Raw genomic sequence first — 18,645 nt, 5'->3', positions numbered from 1 at the left:
CTCTACTTGGAATGGTAAAGAGGGATCCGGATGCGCCAGCACCGGGGCCGAGGTGAACAGGTTCTTCAGTTTGACAAATGCCCTGTCCGCCTCAGCTGACCACTGCAGACGAACCGGACCCCCCTTTAACAGGGACGTAATGGGCGCTGCAACCTGTCCAAAGCCCCGAATAAACCTCCGGTAGTAATTAGCAAAACCCAAGAACTGCTGCACCTCTTTTACAGTGGTTGGAGTTTGCCAATTACGCACGGCCGACACACGGTCTACCTCTATCTCCACACCAGACGCGGACAACCGATAACCCAAAAAGGAGACGGACTCCTGGAAGAACAGGCATTTCTCTGCCTTGACATACAAGTCATGCTCCAACAGTCTTCTCAACACTCGGCGCACCAGGGCTACATGCTCGGCTCGTGTAGAAGAGTACACTAGGATGTCGTCGATGTACACTACCACACCCTGCCCATGCATGTCCCGGAAAATCTCGTCAACAAAGGATTGGAAGACTGAAGGAGCATTCATTAGCCCGTATGGCATGACGAGATACTCGTAATGACCCGAGGTGGTGCTAAATGCCTTTTTCCATTCATCCCTCTCCCTAATGCGCACCAGATTGTACGCGCTCCTGAGATCCAACTTTGTGAAGAACTGCGCTCCGCGTAATGACTCCGTCATAGTCGCAATCAGTGGAAGAGGGTAACTGTACTTAACCGTGATCTGATTGAGACTACGGTAATCAATACACGGGCGCAAACCCCCGTCCTTCTTCTTCACAAAGAAGAAACTCGAGGAAACCGGGGAAGTGGAGGACCGTATGTATCCCTGTGCCAAGGACTCGGCTATGTAAGTCTCCATAGCCGCTGTCTCCTCTTGAGACAGGGGATACACACGGCTCCGCGGAAGAGCCGCTCCTGTTTGGAGATTTATCGCACAGTCCCCCTGTCTATGAGGTGGTAGCCGTGTTGCCCTCGTCTTGCTGAACACGAGTGCTAAGTCCTCATACTCAGGGGGAATGCGCATTGCGGGCACTTGGTTCGGACTCTCAACCGAGGTCGCCCCTAAGGAAACACCTAGACATCTCCCTACACACTGGGCAGACCACTCCATAAGAGCCCTCTGTTGCCACGCAATGGTAGGATCATGGGTGCTTAACCAGGGAAGCCCCAACACCACGGGGTAGGCAGGAGAGTCAATCAGATAAAACTGAATGATCTCCTCATGACCCCCCTGCGTCGTCATAGTAAGTGGTGCTGTGACTTCTCTGATCAGCCCCGACCCCAACGGCCGGCTGTCTAAGGCGTGGACAGGAAAGGGGGCTTCTACCGGCCGAAGGGGAATTCCAAACCTATAACAAAATGCCCGATCAATAAAATTCCCAGCTGCGCCTGAATCTACTAGCGCCTTATGCTGGGAATGAGGTGCCACCTGTGGAAATCTCACAGGAATACTCATGTGACCAACAGAAAGCTCTGGGTAAGTGGGGCGCCTACTCACCTGAAATGACTCCCCAGTGCGTGACCTGTTGTCCCCTCTCCCAGGAGACCCTCCCCAGCACCTGGCCGCGGTGTGTCCTCCACGGCCACAGTTGGTGCAGGGGGTGGCCCCCCTCGGGTTCTCTCTCCTCCTCTCTCTAGCGCCAGCACCCCCGAGCTCCATGGGAATCGGCTCGGAGGTGCTGGAGGGTGGAATGGTCGGCCCCCACTCGGGACGTCCGCGGGTAGCCAGCAGGGTGTCGAGACGTATGGAAATGTCCACCAACTGGTCGAATGATAGGTTGGTGTCCCTGCAGGCCAGCTCACGACGAACGTCCTCTCGTAGGCTGCACCGGTAATGGTCGATGAGGGCCCTCTCATTCCACCCCGCATCCGCCGCTAGCGTCCGGAACTCCAGTGCGAACTCCTGTGCGCTCCTCTTCCCCTGTCGGAGGTGGAACAGACGCTCCCCCGCCGCTTTCCCTTCAGGTGGGTGATCGAAGACAGCCCTGAAGCGGCGGGAGAACTCCGCGTAGGTGATGGTAGCGGCGTCTATTCCCCTCCATTCGGCGTTGGCCCACTCCAACGCCTTGCCGGATAGACAGGAGATGAGGGCGGAGACGCTCTCGTATCCCGAGGGCGCTGGGTGTATGGTAGCCAGGTAGAGTTCCACCTGCAGGAGGAACCCCTGACACCCGGCTGCAGAACCGTCATATGCCCTCGGGAGCGAGAGCCGAATGCCACTGGGTTCCGGTGCTGAGAGAGGAGGACTGGCCGTTGGTGATGGGATGGAGTAAGAAGGCGTAGGCACCTCTCCAGTCACCAACCGGCGCAGAGTGTTGGACACCTCGTCCATGGCGGCCCCAAGTTGCCGGATCATGGTGTCTTGATAGCTGATCCGCTCTTCCAGCGACTTGGGTGCCGCCGCTGCTCCTGCTGACTCCATAGTTGTGTGTTGTTCTGTCAAAAGTACCGATGTGGATGTGGTGGAGGAGTCAGGCGCAGGACACAGAGGATTCGTCCAAAAAGACTTTACTAGTCCAAAGTGCAACAAAACAATACACGACCTCGAAAACAAACGGAGGCGAGGGAATTACGCAACATGCGTAAAACAATAAACAAAACTAACAGAGCGCAAACACGCAGCTCCGCACGACAGGCAAACAACAACACACAATCTAACTAATACAAAACAGGGAACTTATAGGACACGTAATCAGAACACAAACAGACACAGGTGTACAAGACAGACTAAAGCAATCACACCACGAAACATACAACGGTGGCAGCTAGTACTCCGGGGACGGCGAACGCCGAAGCCTGCCCGAATCAGGAGGAGGAGCAGTCTCGGCCGAAACTGTGACAGGACCTTACAGATAATTGTATGTGTGGGGTACAGAGATGGGGTAGTTATACAAAATTATGTTAATCATGTTAACCATTGAACACGGAGTCCATGCAATTTATTATGCGATTTGTTATGCGATTTTTACTCGTGAACTAATTTAGTCTTTCCATAACAAAGGGTTGAATACTTTTTGACTGAAGACATTTCAAATTTACATTTTTTATAAATTTCTAAAATGTTCTACAAAAAAAATCTGCTTTGACATTATAGGGTAATGTGTGTATATCAGTGCACAAAATCTCAATGTAATCAATTTTAAATTCAGGCTGTAACACAACAAAATGTAAAGTAAAGGGGTGTGAATACTTTCTGAAAGCATTGTACATGAGAGAGTAGAGTCTTACTGTTCTTATATAAGAATAGATCAAATGAGTTGTTCCCTTTCAAATACAACATTTTAGTTATGAAATACACAAAACTTATTGGCATACACAATAAACGTTAATTGGTAACGAACACCCCACATTAACGCCATTCCACCAACATATCTATTCACAACGCGAGGGGTTAAATACAGTTTTATGTGTTCTTGTCATCTGACTGTTGTGGTGTTTAGAGATGTGTCATTTTCAGCCGAAATCAAAGAGAAGTATTGATTTCATCAACGGAGAGTTCAACTAGTAGACTGAAGTATGAGTGTGATTTGAGTGTCTGGGAACTGAGCCACTTTGATCAGGAAATGTGAGCAGACAACAATAGTGACATGCTTGTTGTTACGCTAGATGAAAGAGAAGCAGCGCTGGTTTTATCTTCAGGTGCACATTACATGTAAACAGTCCTTGACAGATAATGGTGCCTCACTTTCAGATAGGTGTCGTAAAAGAGTGAAGCTTTTTCCCTACACAAACTTAGGGGTTCAATCAAACCTGCACAAGGGGAAAATCACATTGTTTCTGCACTGCATACATGTAAAATTTGCTTTGCTTCATTTCACCCAGTTAAATTGGTTTGATTAATTGCAGTACTTGAAATGTGCATTTTTTATGGCACAGGATCGATGAAATGTACTGCAGTGCATGTTTGATTGAATGTAAGTCTAATACAGCGAAACACATTTAGAGCTTTGGGTCTATGCAAGTCTTAGTCCTTGCATTGGAATCTAATGTGTTCCATCCTAAAGTGAGGAGAGCTCCTTCCTCATTCGAGAGGATTATTCATCAATGCTGTTCATAAGATATGATCGACAGCCTTACTGGAGGGTGGGCCTCCTCCATTATCATATTGGGCTGCGGGAAGCAGGGGAGCCCTTGGCCGCAGGCACATCTGCATGGGGCGTAGACCGACTCCATGAATGATTCAGCATCCAGAACCCAGCCTCTGTGCCAAGACAGAGCCGGGCCCCAGTACAGTCCTGTGGGTTTGCCTCTAACAATGTCCCCTGTCTACATTTACTAAAACCCCCAAAACCCCTCTCCACTCCATCTCCATTCCATCCTGTACTGACTGCGGCCAGTGTGGGTTGGAGAAACTGAGCCTTCCCAGAGCAGCAGATGGAGAGGGGGGGTGAAAGCTGAGAGGCGCAGGAGGGACAACCAGATAGCGGTTAAGGAAGCTGACCGGAGCCTCAACCACATTTTAGCTCTAGAGATAAGGGACATCCTGTTTGCTGGGAGGAACGAACGGGCCCGGATCACTCGTATTCTACACAGGCAGAGTTAGCCGTTCTGGCTTTACCCACTTTACCCACAAACCATGTGGCTACTTCAGAATTATTTAGACAGATAACATTGACAGTACAGCACCGTAAGTGCCTTTAAATATCCCACAGTTGTCATGACAGCTCTGTGTTACATTGCATTTTTCACATGATACTTAAAACTGCTGAGGTGTTAGAAGCACCAAATCCATTGCAGCCTTTTTTTTAAGAGCAACATTTGTTTGTGAAATATGTTCTAAAGCTCACATCTATTCCCACAGAGGTGAATGCCATTAAATTAACTGTGTTTCAAAATGATGCTGGTCACAGTAACTGGCTCCACCTGTTCATACCGTATCAGCAGGTGTTCTGCTCCTGTGATGCTGGTCACAGTAACTGGCTCCACCTGTTCATACCGTATCAGCAGGTGTTCTGCTCCTGTGATGCTGGTCACAGTAACTGGCTCCACCTGTTCATACCGTATCAGCAGGTGTTCTGCTCCTGTGATGCTGGTCACAGTAACTGGCTCCACCTGTTCATACCGTATCAGCAGGTGTTCTGCTCCTGTGATGCTGGTCACAGTAACTGGCTCCACCTGTTCATACCGTATCAGCAGGTGTTCTGCTCCTGTGATGCTGGTCACAGTAACTGGCTCCACCTGTTCATACCGTATCAGCAGGTGTTCTGCTCCTGTGATGCTGGTCACAGTAACTGGCTCCACCTGTTCATACCGTATCAGCAGGTGTTCTTCTCCTGTGATGCTGGTCACAGTAACTGGCTCCACCTGTTCATACCGTATCAGCAGGTGTTCTGCTCCTGTGATGCTGGTCACAGTAACTGGCTCCACCAAAGAGTATCCCCCCCCACCCCAACAAACACACACACACACACAAAGAATAATTACCTGCACTTGTCTTTTCCTAATAGCACTGACTTTGCTGATAACCACTTTATTAAGGGAAAATGTACTTAATACGACTGTGATATGTGGTTGTCCCACGTAGACTAGCTATCTTAAGATGAATGCACTAATTGTAAGTGGCTCTGGATAAGACTGTCTGCTAAATGTCTAAAATGTCAAATGTAAATGTTATTTTTATCAAACAGCTTTTGAAGCCTCGGTTTTTCCCAAAACGTGGTCAGTTTTTATGTTCTAGAAACTAAACAGAGGTTCTGGATAGAAGCAGAAAGTCATTTAAAAATGATCTACATTATTTGAACAAAAGGTGCTATCTAGAACCTAAAAGGGTTCTTTGGCTGTCCCCATAGGAGAACCCTTTGAAGAAACCTTTTTGGTTCCAGGTAGAACCCTTTTGGGTTCCATGTAGAACCCTTTCCACAGAGGTTTCTACATAGAACCCAAAAGGGTTCTACCTCGAACCAAAAAGGGTTATACCTGGAACCAAAAAGGGTTCTCCTATGGGGACAGTCGAAGAACCCTTTTAGAACCTTTTTTTCTGAGAGTGTCATATGTCCATCGTAGCCACTTTAAATGACTGTAGTTTGCAAAATGTCAGCTGAGCAAGTTAAATGTTCACAAGCCACAGCAGTGGTAGAGCGGCAGCAGCAGTGTATGCCTGCCTGTGTGGATGAGGGGAGAGGGAGGTGTGTGAGATCCACTAGCGACAGTACAAGATCCCCACTATATCACCATGATTATTTGGCAAGGCTGAAAACGATAACCCACTTAAGCCAGTTTTGTTGCACTCAGCACAAATACTGTAATGGCTTGTAATATATGGCAGCATGATTGAAAGCTGCAGTGTTTTACCATGCAAACTATTCCTTACGCACATCTCCTCCTTGCTTCCCCTTCGCCCCTAGCAAAGTGGCATTTCCATTTTAAGATTGCCTCCCTGGCCCTTTGTGAATAGAATTGAATTACGCTGAAAAGCACTGATTGATTCCTTCTGAGCACAACAGTTTTCCCCTTTCTCAAAGAACCTATTGAATCCAGTCCAATAAGTCATTGTGGCCATTATAGTTGTTTCAGAGTGGGTGAATGGCTGGGGATGAGGGAACTGAGAGAGACGTGTTGGAGGGGGAGAGCGGGGAACATGTAGATGGGAATGGCGGTCAAGAGTTCACATGGTGCACGTCAAGGTATATAGCACTACTTTTCACACAGACTCACCGAGACTACGGAGGACCCCAGGGCCTTTCTAATGGCCGTAGTGAAGATTATATTCGAGCTCATTACATGTCACGCAATTTTGTCACAAGGACTTTGCACCAGGATCCATCGATGCATTCTGAAAGAGGGTCTCACTGAGGAGGCAGGAGAAGTTTCTCATGCAAGGCGTTGTAAGGTGGTGGGTGGGTGGGGTGGAGGGGGTGCAGGATATCCTATCCTGGAGGTGTTTGATAAATGAGACGCTGCCACGCAACCTCTCCCAACCTCCAACCCCCATCCCCATCCCCAAGCCCCCTATTCTACCCATGGTGAGATTCTGATTATCCTTTGAGGACACTGTAATATAGCCTTCATAGTTAAGGCTGTGTGTCTACACAGCACAGTATAGCGGAGAGGGGAAGGCCACTGATGAAAGGCAGAGAGGGTGAAAGGTTCACGTCTGCACCAGTGCTTTAATCAACTTTATTGCAGACATGCAGTAATGTAGAGCATAGGATGAGAGATGTACTGTATCCCAAAGCTGGCACCAACGCACCACACTCCTCCCCCACCCCATACCTCCTCTCTCTCACTGTAAGAGGGGGAAAATACCTCATGTAACCCGCTCTGGGGCCAGAGTAAACAGCAGCGAAGTATACAGCAGGGGCCTCAGTGGAGAAGTTCTGGAACAGAGACAGGCTCTGTGTTTTGACTAGTTACTCATGGTGATGTACCGAACGGAAGGGCCTCCCTGGGTAGTCAACAAAGGGGTTGAGTTGGATTTGATTTCACTAGCTGGTGCAAGTGATGTTCAGCCAATGAAATATGGATCGCATCCATGTGCCCTGTCACACCAGCCCTGGTGCCACATCAATGGGCCACTCCAGTTCTCATTTGGAGAAGTGCCAGTCTGATGTGCTGGAGCATACAAAGTTTATCTTTATTTATTCATCTATCACTGTCACGCTGTAAAATCCTTCAGGATCTTTGGGGCTTTCATTTAAAACTAGATATGAGACAGGAATCAGAGACGCCTTTTTGTTGCATTAGAGAGTTGAAACGCGGATCAGTGCAAATGTCACCAACAGTCACGGTCACGCTCTTCCTCCTGCTTAAGGTAACTTCTGCTCTGTGCCACCCACCATATTAGAGTGATTTAGCTAAAGGCAAAAGAATGATTATGTGACAGCTCTCTGTGATGGTATTTATTTGGAATCTGGAGCTGAGAATTTTCCACAGTGTGTGTGTGTGTGTGTCTTAAAGAGGGTTCTTGTGTGTGCACCGGATAATATGTGTGTTTGTGTGGAGAGTGTTTTATTACAGGTGTCTATCTATTGTATTTTAGAGGGTGTCAGGGAGCCCTACATTATACGACCAAGCGCTGCTGAAATATTTACTAGGCGGCAAAATTGTAACTTTGTCCAATGACCCTGGATCAGTCATTTGACCCTCTGTGACTCTCCATTACTTCCTGTCAGCCCTATGTGATCAGGCCCTGGTGGCTCCTTTTGTCCCTTTCTTCTTCTTCTGTAGTATTTCATGCTTTCTGGCCTGATCTTCTGGATCAGCAGTATTCCCCCTGTCCTTCTCTACCGCTCCCCCATTTCACCCTGTCCATTTTCTCCCCACTCTATCTGTCTTGACATATATACCTACCTTGGTGAATGTAGAGTTTCTTTCATTAGAGCAGGATTGTTGGAAATAGATGTTGTACAATCAGTCCATTTTGCTCTTTTCTTGGTAGACTTGAGAATGAAGGGAAGTTAGTATGTATTTTAGATGTATTTCAATATACATTTTGAGGGCAGCTGTGAGTAGAGCATTGTGAATTTCTGGGATGTATAATTTGTAAGTGATTCACACGGATATGTATATTTTCAATACTTAAAGTATTTGATGAAGAGCATAAATGTATGTTTAACACAAGGACCTGGATTGGAATCACAAGTAAGCCTCTTTCCTAAGACCTTTTGATAAATAGAGAAAATCTCAAGTTCTCTCTATAACACAAACCCCAAACTTTCTCTGTTATGTTTCTGCTGAGGACACAGATCCCTGCTAAGGATTATGGTGTACTTAATTGACTCAATTATCCAGTCCAGTCAAAGTTTGTAAAGAAAAGTGTGGGCAGCCTGGATTTCTGTGGCATTAAGTCGTCATTGAGGGGGCACACGGGCCCAGTGTATTTACTGCCAGAGCCTGCGTTTATCCGACCTGATGCCTCTAATGTGGGTATCAATCTCCACAATGCATTCTCCCTCCAATATGGGTCGTGTCATCTCTGGTTAGTGGAGTCTCCTGATGAAATTGTCTAAAACTCCACCGATCAATCAAGCTGGTGCTGGATTGATTTTCTTTCATATTTTCTCATCTTCTCTTTTCTTCCTGCCCCTCTCCACTCGAAGACCTCTGATGTTCCCTCAATGTAAGATGAATGTCACTCAGAGGGTAAAAGAACGTCTGGGTTAGACCTGTTGGCATCTATGAGACTTTTTCCTCTCTACCCCTCATCTCTCTCTCTCTCTCTCTCTCTCTCTCTCTCTCTCTCTCTCTCTCTCTCTCTCTCTCTCTCTCTCTCTCTCTCTCTCTCTCTCTCTCTCTCTCTCTCTCTCTCTCTATCTCTCTATCTCTCTCTCTCTCTATCTCTCTATTCTCTACCTCGCTCTCTCTCCCCTCTCAAAGACAAGCAAATATCACCTCAGTAGACATAGTACCTGTATTATCCTAACACACTCCACATCCAATCCCCTAATATACCACATCAACACCGACTATTGAAACTGTAACTATGGCCTCCCATTTCATCTGTGTAAATATACCCCCTGTCTTTGTATTGAAATAAGTACTGTCTAGTGGTAATGAAAAGACTACCAGGCAGGCAGGCAGAAACAGACCAGCATGGCCACCAGGTTCCCCCTTCATTGCCTGGTCTTAGCCAGGGGACGGCAGGGCCAGCCACATCCCCGGGCCCCCGGACCCATTTGTATGGGCCGCACGACTTTCCCCATAATGAAATATTCACAGGTCACTGGTTCCCTGAGAAATGATGGCGGTCAGTCAATTGCTTTTCAGCGAGTAATTTTCTCCCCCTTCAGACTGCCCTGCTTGTCATGTTGACAGTCATTAGCGCAGGAGGAAGGCTGGATCGAAGCGCAAGTGTGACACTTGTCAGACAGGAGCAGTGTTTATCTCCTCTACTGCTTTATTTCCCTTCTATCTTCTCTTATTTTTCTTTCTAACTATCTCTTCTCCTCTTCTCGCCTCTTTTTATCATTTTTGTTAACGCTTGTGTTGGTGTAAACAGCAAATTGTTGTTTTTTGCAGTCTGTCCTAGACACACCTCCCGAGTGGCGCAGTGGTCTAAGGCACTGCATCACGGTGCTAGCTGTGCCACTAGAGATCCTGGTTCGAATCCACGCTCTGTCATAGCCGGCCGTGACCGGGAGACCCATGGGACGGTGCACAATTGGCCCAGTGTCGGGGCAGGGATGTAGCTCAGTTGGTAGAGCATGGCATTCGCAACGCCAGGGTTGTGGGTTCGATTCCCACAGGGGGCCAGTATGAAAAATAACAAAATAATGTATGCACTCACTCTGGATAAGAGCGTCTGATAAATGATGTAAATGTAATGTACCCTATCTATTCCTGTGTTGTGTTCTGTTCTTATTTTCCACCATTCTGTCATGTATTTTTCTTACACCTGAAAGTCAGCAATCCTCTGTTATTTGAAACATTGCATTAAGACCTACGTTTTCAGTACAGACCAGGCAGAATGTAATCCCTTTTAAGGTAATCAATCACTTTGAAAGAAACCCATCACAAGCCAATCAAAGGAGACACTTCAGATTTGGTGATTGGTGATTAGACCCTCAAAAAATCCTCAGGAAAGTTTAGCCAAGGCTCTTTTTTCTTTATGACTCAGCCTGACCTTTGAAGATATTACCATCTGACGTGATGAATGGTCCAGGGAGGAGACACAGACTTTTCTTATTAACCAGCTGTGGTGGTGGTGGAGGGAGATCGGCTAGCACTCCTTCCCTAATCCCCTTCTTCTTAAAGGAGGAGAGGAGAGGGGGTAAAAAGGACATCAGGAATGACATAGTGTTAGAAATAATATGGGGCCCATCACGGCGGAGGGACTACAGTGAGCTCGGCTGACCCGAAGGGAAACTCCAATTAGCAGGGAGTAATGGATAGCCCCTGTGGCTGGTGTCTGCAGGCGGGTAGAACGCTGACCCTCGGCCTCGCCCCGCCGCAGCTACACTCATTTCCCAGCATCACTCTCTCTCTCACCCTGTGATAAGTCTCAGAGCAGGCCCGGCGACACACACACAAACACACTCACACACTCACATACACAAACACCCCCCCCCACACACACACTCACCCACATACACATCCAGTGCCTTCAGAAAGTATTCATACCCCTTGATGTATTCCACATTTTGTTGTGTTACAGCCTGAATTCAAAATGGATTAAATATTATTTTTTTCTCACCCATCTACAGACAATACCCCTTAATGACAAAGTGAAAACATGTTTTTAGACATTTTAGCATGTGTTTTGAAAATTACAATTAAATACACACCCCTGTGTCAATACCTTGTAGAAGCACCTTTGGCAGTGATTACAGCTGTGAGTCTTTCTAGGTAAGTCACTAAGAGCTTTCCACACCTGGATTGTGCAAAATTTGCCCATTATTCTTTTCAAAATTCTTCAAGCTCTGTCAAATTGGCTGTTGATCATCGCTAGAAAACAATTTTAAGGTCTTGCCATAGATTTTCAAGTAGATTTAAGTCAAAACTGTAACTCGGCCACTCAGGAACATTCACTGTCTTCTTGGTAAGCAACTCCAGTGTAGATTTGGCCTTGTGTTTTAAGTTATTGTCCTGCTGAAAGGTCAATTCATCTCCCAGTGTCTGCTGGAAAGCAGACTGAACCAGGTTTTCCTCTAGGATTTTCCCTGTGCTTAGCTCCATTCCATTTCTTTTTTTATCCTGAAAAACTCCCCAGTCCTTAATGATTACAAGCAACCCATAACATGATGCAGCCACCGCTATGCTAGAAAATATGGAGAGAGGTACTCAGTAATGTGTTGTATTGGATTTGCCCCAAACGTAACACTTTGTATTCAGAACAAAAAGTTAATTGCTTTGCCACATTTTGCAGTATTACTTTAGTGCCTTGTTACAAACAGGATGCATGTTTTGGAATATTTTTATTCTGTACAGGCTTCCTTCTTTTCACTCTCTCAATTAGGTTATTATTGTAGAGTAACTACAATGTTGTTGGTCTATCCTCAGTTTTCTCCTATCACAACCATTCAACTCTGTAACTGTTTTAAAGTCACCATTGGCCTCATGGTGAAATCCCTGAGCGGTTTCCTTCCTCTCCGGCAACTGAGTTAGGAAGGACGCCTGTATCTTTGTAGTGACTGGGTGTATTGATACACCATCCAAAATGTAATTAATAACTTTACCATGCTGAAAGGGATATTCAATGTCTGCTTTTTTTCTACCCATCTACCAATCGGTGCCCTTCTTTGTGAGGCATTGGAAAACCTCCCTGGTCTTTGTGGATTAATCTGCGTTTGAAATTCACTACTCGATTGAGGGACCTTACAGATACTGTAATTGTATGTGTGGGGTACAGATAGTCATCCAAAAATAATGTTAAACACTATTATTGCACACAGAGTGAGTCCATGCAACTTATTATGTGACTTGTTAAGCAAAGTTATACTCCTGAAGTTAGTCTTGCCATAACAAAGGGGTTGAATACTTATTGACTAAAGACATTTCAGCTTTACATTTTTTATTAATTTGTAACAATTTCGAAAAGCATAATTCCACTTTGACATTATGGGGTATTGTGTGTTGGCCAGTGACAATAAATCTAAATTTAATACATTTTCAATTCAGGCTGTAACACAACAAAATGTGAATAAAGTCAAGGGGTGTGAATACTTTCTGAAGGCACTGTACACACACACAAAGACACAGTGTTTGTTAGTGTGTGTGCTGGTCCACTAAGCTGTTTGCTGGGAGGGTATTAGGTAGTGTTTCCTCCAGGGAAGGAGAGTGAGCCTCCTACATGTGCCTCCTCAGGTCTGTGCCAATCAGCCCTGTGCCAATCAGCCCTGGGCCATGCCTTGCTGATAAGAGCAGACAACGCTCTGGATCCCCAAAGGAAGAGAGGGGACTGTGTCTGTGCTGTGGCATCCTCCCCCACTCCGTCTGAAAAACCTCTTCTCAAAGCACGGTCAGGAGAGAGCAGTGTGATCTGTGTGAGGATGGCTCTAAGAGATCTAGACTAGTATCTTTACATTAAAGGGAGAACATCAGACAAAATCTCATCTTATCAAAAATGTGGAGAAATTAAATGTAGGTTGTGATAGATGTTATTGGTCTTGGTGTTGAATTGTCACACCTTGCCGTTATGGTATGGTATTGAGGAGAAGGTGTTTGTACTAAATGGTATGGTTAACCATGCCAGTGTCAATGTGTCTGCAGCATCAAATCAAAATCAAATCAAATCAAATTTTATTTGTCACATGCTTCGTAAACAACAGGTGTAGACTAACAATGAAATGCTTACTTACGGGTCCTTTTCCAACAATGCAGAGTTAAAGATAAAGATACATTTTTTTTAACAAATTGAAATAGTGAGACGAGGAATGAATACACAGTGAATAACAAATAACAATAATGAGTAAAAACAATATGGCTACAGTGCCTTGCAAAAGTATTCATCCCCCTTTGTGTTTTTCCTATTTTGTTGCATTACAACCTGTAATTTAAATTTAAATTTAAGTTATTTAGCAGACGCTCTTATCCAGAGCGACTTACAGTAGTGAGTGCATACATTTTTATTTCATACTGGCCTCCCGTGGGAATCGAATCCACAACCCTGGCGTTGCAAGCGCCATGCGCTACCAACTGAGCTACACAGGGCCAAATTGATTTTTATTTGGATTTCATGTAATGGACATACACAAAATAGTCAAAATTGGTGAAGTGAAATGAAAAAAATAACTTGTTTCAAAAAAGTATAACAAATAAATAATGGAAAAGTGGTGTGTGCATATACAGTGGGGGAAAAAAGTATTTAGTCAGCCACCAATTGTGCAAGTTCTCCCACTTAAAAAGATGAGAGAGGCCTGTAATTTTCATCATAGGTACACGTCAACTGTGGGGATGTTTTTCATTGGCAGGGACTGGGAAACTGGTCAGAATTGAAGGAATGATGGATGGCGCTAAATACAGGGAAATTCATGAGGGAAACCTGTTTCAGTCTTCCAGAGATTTCAGACTGGGACGGAGGTTCACCTTCCAGCAGGACAATGACCCTAAGCATACTGCTAAAGCAACACTTGAGTGGTTTAAGGGGAAACATTTAAATGTATTGGAATGGCCTAGTCAAAGCCCAGACCTCAATCCAATTGAGAATCTGTGGTATGACTTAAAGATTGGTGCACACCAGCGGAACCCATCCAACTTGAAGGAGCTGGAGCAGTTTTGCCTTGAAGAATGGGCAAAAATCCCAGTGGCTATATGTGCCAAGCTTATAGAGACATACCCCAAGAGACTTGCAGCTGTAATTATTGCAAAAGGTGGCTCTACAAAGTATTGACTTTGGGGGGGTGAATAGTTATGCACGCTCAAGTTTTCTGTTTTTTTTTGTCTTATTTCTTGTTTGTTTCACAAGACAAAATATTTTGCATCTTCAAAGTGGTAGGCAGGTTGTGTAAATCAAATGATGCAAACCCCCCAAAAATCAATTTTAATTCCAGGTTGTAAGGCAACAAAATAGGAAAAATGCCAAGGGGGGTGAATACTTTCGCAAGCCACTGTATATACTGGGAGCACCATTACCGAGTTGATGTACAGGGGTACGAGATAATTGAGGTAGCTATGTAAATATACAGTGCCTTCAGAAAGTATTAATACCCCTTGACTTATTCCACATTTTGTTGTGTTTAAGCCTGAATTCAAAATGGATACAATAAAAAAAAATCTCACCCATCTACACACAATACCCCATAATGTTTTTTGACATGTTTGCACATTTATTGAAAATTAATTACAGAAATATCTCATTTACAGAAATATTCACATGCCTGAGTCAATACATGTTAGAATTACATTTTGCAGTGATTACAGCTGTGAGTCTTTCTGGGTAAGTCTCTAAGAGCTTTGCACACCTGGATTGTACAATATATGCTCTTTTTTTCAAGGCATTTGAAAGCCTCCCTGGTCTTTGTGGTTGAATCTGTGTTTGAAATTCATTGCTCGACTGGGGGACCTTACAGATAATTGTATATGTGGGGTACAAAGATGACGTAGTCATTCAAAAATCATGTTAAAAACTAAAAATTTAATTTGTAAAAAAAATTCTGAAAACATAATTCAACTTTGAGATTATGGGATATTGTGTGTAGATCAGTTACACAAAATCTAAATTGTAACACAGGGTATCCCTCGGTCCTCGGAATCCCAAGGGGTGCATGTTTAGTTTTTTGCCCAAGCACTACACAGCTGATTCAAGTAATCAACTAATCATCAAGCTTTGATCATTTGACTCAGCTGTGTAGTGTTAGGACAAAAAAGAAAACGTTTACCCCTTGGGAAACGCTGCTGTAACACAACAAAATGTGGAAAAAGTCAAGGGTTGTGATCACTTTCTGAAGGCACTGTATATAGGAGTAAAGTGACTGGGCAACAGGATAGATAATAGACAGGAGCAGTGGTGAGTGTGTGTGTGGCTTCAGTATGCATGTGTGCGTATGTTTTGTGTGTGTGTGTGCGCATGTTTTGTGTGAGTGTGTGTGTATATGTGTGTATATGTGTGTTGGGGTGTAAGTGTAAGAATGTGTGAGTGTGTGGATAGAGTCAGTGCAAGATATTTAATGCAAAAAAGGGTCAATGCAGGTAGTACTGGTAGCCATTTGATTAGCTATTTAGTGGTCTTGTTTAGCAGTCTTATGGCTTGGGGGTAGAAGCTGTTCAGGGACTTGGTGCACTGGTACCGCTTGCCATACGGTAGCAGAGAGAACAGTCTATGGCTTGGGTGGCTGGAGTCTTTGACAATTATTTGGGCCGTCCTCTGACACCGCCTGGTATAGAGGTCCTGGATGGCAGGGAGCTCGGCCCCAGTGATGTACTGGGCCGTACACACCACCCTCTGTAGCGCCTTGCTGTCTGGTGCCTTGCAGTTGCCGTACCAAGCGGTGATGTAGCCAGTCAATATGCTCTTAAAGCATTGTAGGATCTGAGGGCCCTTGCCAAATCTTTTCAGCCTCCTGATGGGGAAGAGGCGCTGTCGTGCCCTCTTCACAACTGTGTGGGTGTGTGTGGACCATGTTAATTCCTTAGTGATGTGGACACCGAGGAACTTGAAGCTCTCGACCCGCTCCACTACAGCCCCATCGATGTGGATGGGGGTGTGCTCGCCCCTCCGTTTCCTGTGGTCCACGATCAGCTCCTTTGTCTTGCTGACGTTGAGGGAGATGTTGTTGTCCTGGCACCACACTGCCAGGTCTCTGACCTCCTCTCTATAGGCTGCCTCATCACTTACTGGAATGAGAATGTCCCACAATTCACCTTTTATGGAGACGCTCTCTCTTCCTCCTGTGGCCGCATTACCCATGATGCCCCACAGCGGATGAGGGAGGGATATGCTGGAGGCGTCGCTGCTCTGCTCTGCTAACCACTCTGCCAGAACACTGCACTAATTGATGAAGAGAGATTGCATTCTCTCCCCTGCTCCTTATCAAACTTTTTTTAAGGCACCGGAGGGCACTTCTTTATAAAGTCGATAAGTTTTAAATGTATCAAAACAAAAATTCAGCCTTAATCAGTGAGCAATGTTGTTTGAAATAGAGTTTTGATCTGTCTGTGTGTAATTTGGACAAATATACACTTATCGTATCAAGAATCTAAGCCGTTCCACTTTTTTACCGTAATGGGCTTTTCTATCAGATGTGTGCCCTGGTTCTGTTACTGAGAAACATGGGGCCAGCTGTGTATCACCATTACAGCTTGTGTCAACATGTATACGTTGCATCACATCAATCTTGCACTCAGCAGGAGCGGACAGAGCTATTATGTTAAAAGCCCATTTGCCTGACATATTCTTACTGAAGATGGCCTCTCGCAGGGGAGGGGTCTGATCCGGTGAATATTGATAGGTTCATTGATTGATTGATGGTCTCGGGTGATTTATCGATTGATTTCGCTTCCAAATGAGCTGCGAGAGAGAGGTGAGCCCAGAGGAAAACAAACCACATTCTCCTTCTAGCTCGGGCTTTACATAATGAGACAACACTGATTTATTTTGGGTACTGCTGCTGTTTTCATTAGGATGTGGTGTGGAGTTGTTTTTGGAGTCCATTTTCAACTGAAACATACAAGAAGTGTTATAGACTGAAATCACAGGAAAGACAAAATACATGCTAAAGGACATTTTCCCCTCACCTGACTGAACAAAGTCAATCTCATATCTCCTGGTTTTAGGAAGACTTGCGGGGCGTCGTTGGGTAGTTAGAAGTGCATGGACTGTGGATGGGGGAGTGGGATATGTAGATTAATGCAGTGGAAAGCCATCCTTCAAAGTGCTTAGAATAATTAGAGTCAGGCCTCCAACAGAATGGGCATGTCACTGGAAGAAATTGTGTTTTTATTTACTGTGGTGGCTCTTCTCTCTACCTCTTTATCTCTCTCTCTCTCTCTCTCTCTCTCTCTCTCTCTCTCTCTCTCTCTCTCTCTCTCTCTCTCTCACTTTCACTCCCCCTCTCTTCCTCTCTCTCCCGTTCTCTCTCTTCCTCTCCCTCTCTCTCTTTCTCCCTGGAATCCATATAGTTGTAGAGTTATAATTCAGGGACGGAGAGTTTCAGAGTGTCTTTAAGGTGCTGTCACTGAACTGGATGCATTTCTCCGATTTGTATCTCTGTACGATGTTTGGGCGCGTGCATTTGTATTCAGGGCAGATCTGAGTTTGTGTAGGTGTGCATGTACTGTATGTTAATGTTAATGTTCTTTATTAGCATGTGTGTGAGGGTTAATGTACTTTATTAGCATGTGTGTGAGGGTTAATGTACTTTATTAGCATGTGTGTGAGAGTTAATGTACTTTATTAGCATGTGTGTGAGGGTTAATGTGTGGGTGTGTGTACATGCACAGTATGGGTGTGAATGTGCGCGTGCAATGCATTTGTGTGAATGCATACGTGTGTGTGTATGTGTGTGTGTGCGTGGGCGTGTGTGAAGGCATTTCCCATCTTAGCAGTGGTGTGGGCTTTTTTTCGAGGAGGAGAGGGGAGAAAAGCCATTGATAAATTGATCACAGTGAAATTGTGGAGTATTGAGACATGTTCTAAATCCCTCCCCCATCTGTCGGCCTCCCTCCCACACACACAATGCACCGCGCCACGGCTCTGCTCTGCTCTGCTCCAGCATCAATTACTGTGGATTGCGTGGTTGACAGAGTGTAAACCAGGTGCCAGCCCTCAATCCAATTAAAGAGATTTAATTGGGGAAAATAAATGGAGTGTGTCCGGGAAGTGCTGGGTTACCCACACTAAGTAGATTTTTTCCTTCTTTTTGAAAAGTAAGGTATTGTTTATGAAAGACTGAATTGAATCTAATAAAGGCTAGGGGCTATTGGGCTATTGCTTTTCCCCACACTGCCTCTACTTCCTCCACAGGTCACTAATGCAAACAATCCAATCTCCCCTCTCTGAAAGGTGCACTGGGCTGTCTAAACAGGATTATTATCTAAAATGGCCCCATCAGGTGTTTCGGCCATACACTGCCAGGTTTTAGATGGTGATTGTAATTCACCTTTGCCAGCCTTTTAGGGATGGATCACTTTAGGAGTGTTTGTAACTTTAAAACATCACCTTTAAACAACACCCAACAGATGAGGACAGCCAACAGGCCCCTTGTCTGTTTTAAATAGCATTATTACTCTAACTACTTCTGTAACCATTGAAGCTTTCCATTACGAATGGGGGTGT

General features: G+C 45.1%; 1 pseudogene across 1 annotated transcript in view; it reads left to right on the top strand.

Moving 5' to 3' along the window:
* LOC311103395 (RNA binding protein fox-1 homolog 3-like) overlaps window positions 1-18,645 on the top strand; it is a 187,296-nt pseudogene that overhangs the window by 129,582 nt on the left and 39,069 nt on the right. The window lies entirely within an intron of this gene.

This window comes from Coregonus lavaretus (assembly GCF_964263955.1).
Source record: "Coregonus lavaretus genome assembly, chromosome: 28".
NCBI lineage: Eukaryota > Metazoa > Chordata > Actinopteri > Salmoniformes > Salmonidae > Coregonus > Coregonus lavaretus.
The sequence above is the reverse complement of the archived record's forward strand: the minus strand, read 5'-3'. Positions and strand labels throughout refer to the sequence as shown.